Below are 8,617 nucleotides of genomic sequence, written 5' to 3' on the forward strand. Positions count from 1 at the left end.
ACCCTCTTTCTGTGTGACCCTGGGCTAGTAAATACGAACACCAGTTCTCCATCTTCAGAATGAAGTTTTATGTCAAGAAGAGTTGCTTTAGATTATTGCTTGAGGTATTAGAGGCATGTTTCTGTTCCTTTGAATCACCTACAGAGTCTGGGGGCTGGAGCCCATAAACGACCTGGACATCTATGAGTTTGATGCTGTGACATCTAACTTCTAGGTAGTCAGTCCCCACAGTTCAGTATTTATATAATACATGTTTGGATGTCAGATGCCTCTGAAAAACCTGTCCGATGAGCAGACTAGCAATGGAACAGCCTCTGTCCCCTTGAGACCAGAACCCAAACCCATTCCTGAGTCTAGGCACCTATTAGCAGGTCCACAAAAGGATGTCCTCCATTTAGTTCCTGGATGCCAGGGGCGCTTCACTGGGAAGAGATTCTGCGCTGCTACAGCCTGGGAAGTTCTGGGCACGCGCAGAAGCAGATTTCCTGGGACTGTTTAGGTCAAACTGGTAAACACCAACTAAGGACAGGCAGCTGCTGATTGGGATATATGTGATGATATACATATATAATTCTGCTCACACTTTTGAACCTCCACCTTTGTCCCATTTACACACTTGCATCTTGTTTTGAATTTGGCCCATGGTAGCTAAAGCCTTTATCCTTCAATCTATAATACATCTATGCACACCAAGGACTAAGCAAGATAAAGACAGTGTGTGAGCAAAGGAACTTGCCCATGAAGGCCAGCTTAGAGGACTATGGTTGAGGAAATGAGGGAGGAAATATGGGAATATTTTCTTTACATATCTAAAACATTCATAGAATAATGGAAAAATAGGCCTGGAAGGAACCTCAGGAGGTCATCTAGTTTAAGCCCAAAGATTGTATGTATTAATGCCCAAAGATTAATTAGGTAGGGATGATCCAAAGAAGGATCATCCCTAACTAAGCCATCCGAAAGAGGCATCTGTCTAATCTATTCTTAAAATTGCACAAGAAACCCTCATTCACAACTGCCAAGCACAATACCCCAAAACATCAAGAACATCCCAACTTGCCATGGGTAAAGCAGAGGGTCGAGGGCACTGTCAATATCCTGACCTGCAAGGACAGAAGTATTTTATTTAATATACTCAAGGAAGCAGAGCATGCCCATCACTACAAGAGGAAGGCAAAAACCCACACTGTCCATGCCAGTGTTACAACAGGGTAAAATTTCTTCCTGATACCAAATTCTGATCCCAAGAATAATCTTTATAAAATACAAGGCAATGGCAGAATACATGATTATATGGCATGTCTAACCATGAAGGAAGTGTGTATTTATATATGTACATGGCTCCATTACTCTACTACGTAAGCATTAGCTACAACACAGAAATACCCTATAATTTGGATTATTATAGAGTATTTGATACCGTATAAAACAGAAGTAGCTAAGAAGGTGGATACATTTGTGACTGATTTCCTACAGTAAGATGGGAATTGTTTTTATTATGAAATATATCATGAAATTTTAGCTTTAGGGAATACATACATGCTCTAAATCAAGGGGAAATTTGAATTCTCGAATAAATGAAATTCAAGGAGTCTTTAAGGCTGCTTGTTTCCCCATCTAACAATAAGTAATTTAATAGGCCCAATCCCTGCACGACCACAACCAGGACCTAATTGTTGTGCATGGATCTACTGTGGATGTAACCAATAAAAGTGTCTCAATAAGTGGAGATGTTCCAATAAACCTGCCAAGTGCAAGCAAGGTATGAGAGCTGCATCTTAAGCTTTGATGCCTACAGTTTTGTCACAGCAATGTGACCTAGTTAAAATTTTGCAAGAGGACTAGGGTTATACCAGGTCAGTACTTGAATTAGGAACCCACACAGGAAAATTCAGTCAACAGGTTCCCCCCTCCATCCCTTTGAACTCACTTTTTAATAAGTGCTACAAGCAACAGAAGCTGGATGAGCTGGCTAACATCATGCACTAGAAGAGGTCCTGGTCATTTACGGTACAGTTGGTTATTTAAGGATGATCATGTACTGGCCAAATTCTTACTCAGCTACTCTGCATACCCAGGTTCTCTGCCAGGATAAGCTGAATTTGCAGACGGCAAAATTTTTGCCTTTTTTTTGTTTTTTTGGTAGGCTACCACTGCTGTGATGATTTTGACAATTTACTACCTCATATAAATATTACCTAGTATCTATAATACATTGCTGAATTTATCCCCTGAAAATTAAGCCATGGTTAAAGGAAGCACACATTCTATGACAAAAACAGGATAATCGAAATCCCATTTCCCCTAAAGTTTTCAAAATCACCATTGAAATAAAGTGCTAATCTGATAACAAAATACTAACGCGTGCATGGTATCTACATATCCATCGGAAAATCAAAAGTCACATTTCAGTGTTGCCGTTCATGGTGAACTATAAATCCCAACATGTCTAAAATAGACAGGACAAATAAGTGTCTGAGCAGGAAAAAAAAAAAAAGAGCCTGTAAAACCTGAGAGTGGGAATGCTTCTTGTTACCATTCATATGACAGATGCAGATGTTAAGAACCAGTACAGCAGCAAAAGCTCAAATGTGATACAGAAACATGGAATAAATCAGTGCCCATTTGTAGTCCTTGGATACTGAGGCACGGCCTAGGGAGCAGCTGGGCCAGGCACTGTATCACAAAAGAGCAATTTCAAGGATAGCTTACAGACGTTTGGGGTGGTCTTTCCAACCAAGCCTAGCATTGAGAGTATTACAAGATAATGAACAGGTAAGATTAGTTTTTAAAAGGCTGCTCTTTTATGTTGTGTAGCATTTACTAATTTAGCAAATCAACTTAAACTGTGTGCAGTATTTTGAGAACAAATACAGTCTTAACAGCTTTCCCTCCGTCTCATTCTCAGATCACCTGCATCAGGCTGCTCAATTCTAAGACAGCAGCATAGACACACTTGTATCTGACATAATACATTTTTTAACAGCCTAGTTGCTTGGAGGCCTGAAACCCCGATACTGATATGGGATTTCAACAGGTTCAAAGAGAAAAAAAACCTGCATCCATTCCCAAACATCATGCTCGGGTCTCCACTCCTGATAAGACACCATAGGTCTCTAAGTTAGTATAACACTTAATGAATGCAAGTTCTTCAACTAATTATCAAGAGACATTTAGAGCAGGGTTTTAGCAACCTATGGCTTCTGGGCCAAATCTGGCCTGCAGAGCCATTGGATCCAGCCTGCAGGTGTGGGACTTCAGTGGCATTTGGCAGCTGGCTGTGGGAGCTCTCCCAGGGCCACTGGGAGGCCCAAGCACTGGCAGCAGTCAGATCCTAATACCCACCCGTCCACCTCTGACCTGGGGTGGGTCACTATGGCCCACAACGGGGAAAAGGTTCCCTACCACTGAGTTACAGCAACACCAAGGTCTGAGCATTTCACCTTTGCCATAGTCAGGGCTCTGCTAGCCTGATAAGCTCCCTTTTTGTATACATGCAGCAACTCATTTCAGGGCTACAATCAGACTGTCTCAATGCTTAAAGGGGGAAAGAAAGGAAACAAACAAACAAACAAAGATATCCTCAAATGCCTTCATTAAAGGGAACAGACGATGTTTCAACATTAGTTGTTTCACAAAAGTCACTTCACAATTTGTGACGTTCGTTCCTTTTAAAATGTGTTCCACTGAACACATAATTCATATTCACAACCAGTAGCTCTTTCCAAGGCAGCAAAGGGCATATTGACTGATGGCATTCAAGCGTCTGCATTAATAAAGGCATCACTTTGTGATCCAACAATGATGGGCTGGTGCTGTTTAAAACTGCATATATTTTGCTGGAAGACAGTGTCCCATTACACGATTGCTGCCACAATGCCTGATCTTAGCTTTGGAAGCAAGAAATTACAACGTGTAGAAACTGATGACAGTTTATAATGCATCTCATTTCAAGAAGCAGCAAAAAAAGTTACCTGCTCTTAAACAAAATGACTGTTCTTGCATGCTGTCATTTTAAAATAGCTAAATATAATATTAAATACTCCAACATTCTTTAAGTTACAAGTGTTTTTGTGCATTTTATACCGTAAAATATGTTTAATTCATTACTCCAAGGGGATTGGTAATGATGGCTAATTGTCCAGGACTAATTAGCACTAGTTAGCCATTTTTCAACCATTCAATGCCATGTATTTTACATGCCATCTCTAAAGACAGTAAGAGATGATTTTTTACATTTAAAATGAAGAAAAAGGATTACAAAAATTCCAAATGCAAACTGTACACACTCTGGCTCACTGAAAATTGTATGATTATGCAGATAAATGCTTAATGTGCAATCTTTTACTACAAAAATTCAGAGTGCTCACTACATAAAATGACATGATTATGATGGAGGAAAATAAATCACAGAGTTTTGCTTTGCACTCTTACATGCATTCGTTGCCTAAATAAAAGATAATTCTGCAAAAAAGGAATGGTTGATCTTCTATGTCTTGTTGAGCCAAGAAAAGCTGAAGAATATGCAATGCTCTGAGAGAATCAGCAGGCTTGACAGGTGCTGTAGAGGGCACAGATCAGCATCTTTTAAGCCGACTAGTTATCAGAAGCAAATTCCTTTGCAATTTAATAGAAGTGTAGATTTGGAAAGTGCTTGATGTACAAATCCATAGGACTTTGGCATGAATTCACTGTTCACACCATAGTGATGAGTTATCCCAGTGACTAATTAATCACTGTTCTACAGATGTTAAAATAAGTACTCACCTAACTTTTTATATTCTTGATGTTGCAGAAAGATTTTAGAGACTGAAAAAGGGAGAAAGTCTGAGTTGCTTAATTTAAAGAGTCTGAGCTTTTAAATGCGATTAGGTTTCCCATCACAGTATCACTGAGTTTCTTTAAAATACGTGTCACAGTAGCAACCCTTCAGCTTACTAAATTGAATTAACAAAGTACCAGTAACGGCACTAACTAAAATCAGTCACTGGTAAAACTATGGAAGACTATAATGAGAAGCCAGACAGTATTTTCATTTTGCTTACTTCATGTCATGTATGCCGTAATACTTTGTTGTATTGTCAATTTTATGTCTTCACCATATGTTTCTTTTTCAGTGAAGACCTAAAAACCTGTCATTTATAGAAAAAAGACAAAAAGCACACAAAAAAGTAAAACAGAACAAAACAACCCTCCCCCCCACCAAGAATGCACTTAAAACAATCTGAAAAAACTGTCTTTTATTTATGTATTTATATGGCTTATTATAAATAACTAAAGATGGCAGTATATCTTTTAAACTCTGGGGAACATTTTCAAAAAGTTAAGACAGTTACAGCAGACAGTTACAGCAGGCAAGAGCTATCTAAGAGCTGTAGCCTATAAAAAGAAAGCCAAAATGGTTCCTGGGAAGGAGATAAGCAATGGAAGTCAGCTAAATCAAGCACTGCCTTATTTTTGGCACTTATTGCCAAGGAGCATTTGAAATGTTTTAAGTGAACCTTAGGGGACATTTATGGCTATACACCTTATACTGCTAGGCAAAATATGTGCTAAGTTTCCCATCTGGAGAGAAAAGGCAAACTCTAGTCTTTAAACACGTAACTTAATGGGACTCCTACACTGGTAGAAAGTGTAGCTCCTCCTAGCAAGTCTGTAGGATTTGGGATTTAAGAGGTTCTCTCACTGGTCAAGAAACTGTTAAGGAAAAGGTACACTTAAAACCACGCTGCTACTACTTGATGAGATACAGACAAAGGTGAGAAGAATATTAGACGAAAATGTAACATGGATATGCACTGCCCTCTGCTGCACATCTTATGAAAAACACTGGACAAAGCATAAGTAAAATTTAGTATTACCTACCAACCTAGTTAGATCTCTCTTTCCTGTGACCGAGTGTACAAAAACTAATAGACAGTAGACATCTTACAACCATAAAACCCTGCTTACAGTTGTCATCCTATGCAAGAGGAAGTGATCCACTTTAAGACAGTGGCTTTTTTGAAAGCAACCCTTCATACAAAGCTTACAGTGGGAATAAACATTACATCCAAAAGCAGTCCTGTCCACTTACCCTCCCAATTTCAGCGTTAGCACCTTCACTTCCTTTATTTTCTACAGAATTTTTCATACACTACTTCCCTGCACTGTTTGTGTTACGAAAGTCTAAAGCAAATGGAGATGTGAAAAAAGTCTAAACACAAGAAAGAATTAAATGTTGCAGTAAGCACATAAAGCCTTATGCTCTCTTTCAAATACTCGTTTTGTTTTCAAATGTATACAGTTTAAACTGAATATAAAAGCTCTGGGATCCAAACAGCTATAGATAAAACTAGCTCAAATTCTTAGGTAAAAGACAAACCTGCAAATAAGAAGATCTCTCAAGCTCGGCTGCAAAACAGCCCGGCTAATAGCGCTTCCACTGCATCCACGCTAAGCAAGCTTTGAGCCAGGGACCCAGTCCAGACGCCAGTCACAGCCTGCATTATGCTTAAGTGCACCACTGGCCAGAAAAGGAGTTTACACATTCTTTTAGGCATCTCTTCAGACATTTTAAGTTTGTGGAGGGGTTTCAGTTAAAAGTCTTATTTAAAGACAAACTAGAAGTATCACATTAACCTTACCAGCATTAATAGACTTCTTGTCTCTCCATTACATGTCAAAATTGAGGCAGAAAAAAAAAAGTTTACTGCAACAGGATTTACCTATTTCAAATCATATATGTTTGAAAGTATATTGTGATCTGGCATCTGCATTAATTGTACTTAATTAGCTTAGGTTAACTGTAATTTCAAAAATCATCAGCCCTGACCCAAATGTTAACTCTCATGAGTTGGAATGAGTATAGTAGTAAAATTAGTTTACTACAGAAATCCTTTTACTCCAATGGGAAGCAACCTGTTTGAGGGCCTACAAACCAGCTGACACGTGCTTTTGATGGTCACATTCATTCTTCACATTCCTAATAAATTCTATTAGATGGATTTAAGCAGATAACTGGACTGAAAAATATATCATTAGAAAACAAAAAGTTTAAATGTTGGGTTGGGGGTTTTTTTGCACACAAATGAGGCATAGAAAGATTCTAGCTAATCTCTGCAATTCAAAGTTTTTACTCAATTTACAAAGACAACGTACAGCACTTTCAAAATTCAGAACATTGATGGATGTGTCAGAATGATGCACTATCACCAGTCACTACCAGTTAAGGTTGCACAACCCTATATTCGCATAATTTTTTACTCTTCTCAGTTTAGAAAGCTGCTGCCTTTCATGTTCAAATAACATTTGTTTTTAGATTCAAGCTAGTTTATTTATAGCTTAAACAAGAAAAAATTGCCACTGTTTGAATATAAGGAAAACACATTGCCTCGCAATAGTCATCTTTGCAGGAGTTAAAGGAATGAAGTGTAATTTTTTTTTCCATGTTCTAGAGAAATAATTTTGATTCCCCACTTTTTTTGTTATGAATCCTTGAGCAATTATTCTGCAGATATGTAGACAAGCTGGCTCAGATACCTGCCAAGTTTACAAAATCAGTAGCTAAGGAAGGCTAGTGTGCAGAGGCAAGTTACAACTGCAGGCAGGCTTCACTTCTCAGGATGGTGTGTGTAAGGTTGGGAGACAAATGGTCCAAAGCTCTGTTTCTATCCCATTGAATGATTGTCTTTAATTCTCTTCGCTTCATTTCCTGTATTTATTAGAACTCCTTATGCGTTAGGAAGTCAGCATACGTGCTCCCTGTAAAATAGGGACAGCAACAGAGAAGCAAACGAGAGGCAGCTAGCCGTGTTAGCCGGAGAAGTCAGGGCAGGGGGCACCTTACAGACTAAGCTAATAGTTTCAGAAGTGACTGCAAGCAATTAGGTCCCTAAAATACATACGTTAGGGCAAGATCCAAAAAAGGATGTAAACTTCTGACCTGGAACTTCAGTAGAAATCCTCAAGACAACTGGACAGCTGCAATTTACCTTTGTCAAGATATGCCACAGACTTTACCCTTGAGATGCCTAGGTTCCTGAAAGTATTTTTTTTTATCTGTGCATAGACAGAAGTACTTGAGTTCTGACAGGATGGAGCAAATCAGGCTGCATTTCATATGTAAGCCCAATCAAAATGCAAAAATGCAATGTTCCTCCACCCGAGACCCCTCAGGAGGTTCAATCTGGTAGGCGTGCTCCAAGAATGCTTAAAGCAAGCTGAGAAGATTTGGGCTGCCTACAAAAATGCAGCAGTGACTACTACTTGGCTGGGAAGGAGATCGTGTTTTTTCTCAGGTAATAAATTAGTGGCTAGAGGACTCCTCTAGGATGTGGAAGACCCAGCATCAATTCTGCCCAAGACAGAGCATGGGCAATCTTTCCCAGCTGCAAGCCAGGATGATCCACCTGGGGTCAGAGGCAGGTAGGCACTAGGGTTGCGGGCAGCAGTGCTTCTTTCTGCAGGGACACAGAAAGACTGCCTGTAGCCAAAGCCCCACCCCCCTGCAAACACTGGTGATGCCACAAGACTATGAGATGGATCCAACGGCTCTGTGAGCTAGATCCTGCCCATGCACTGTTCACTGCCAAGCCCTGGCCTAAGGGGATTGAAATCCACATCTCTCACCACTCAC

General features: G+C 39.5%; 1 protein-coding gene across 3 annotated transcripts in view; it reads right to left on the reverse strand.

Moving 5' to 3' along the window:
- Positions 1-8,617, reverse strand: part of PIK3C3 (phosphatidylinositol 3-kinase catalytic subunit type 3) — a 134,562-nt gene that overhangs the window by 55,892 nt on the left and 70,053 nt on the right. Inside the window, exon 23 of one of the 3 annotated variants that reach the window (XR_003093780.1) lies at positions 5,046-5,132. The exons of the other annotated variants lie outside the window; for them this stretch is intronic. The gene's annotated coding sequence lies outside the window, so the exon portion shown is untranslated. The remainder of the gene's footprint in view (positions 1-5,045; positions 5,133-8,617) is intronic. 3 annotated transcript variants of the gene reach the window in all.

The sequence above is a fragment of the Alligator sinensis genome, unplaced genomic scaffold (assembly GCF_000455745.1).
Source record: "Alligator sinensis unplaced genomic scaffold, ASM45574v1 scaffold1018_1, whole genome shotgun sequence".
In the NCBI taxonomy this organism is placed as follows: domain Eukaryota; kingdom Metazoa; phylum Chordata; order Crocodylia; family Alligatoridae; genus Alligator; species Alligator sinensis.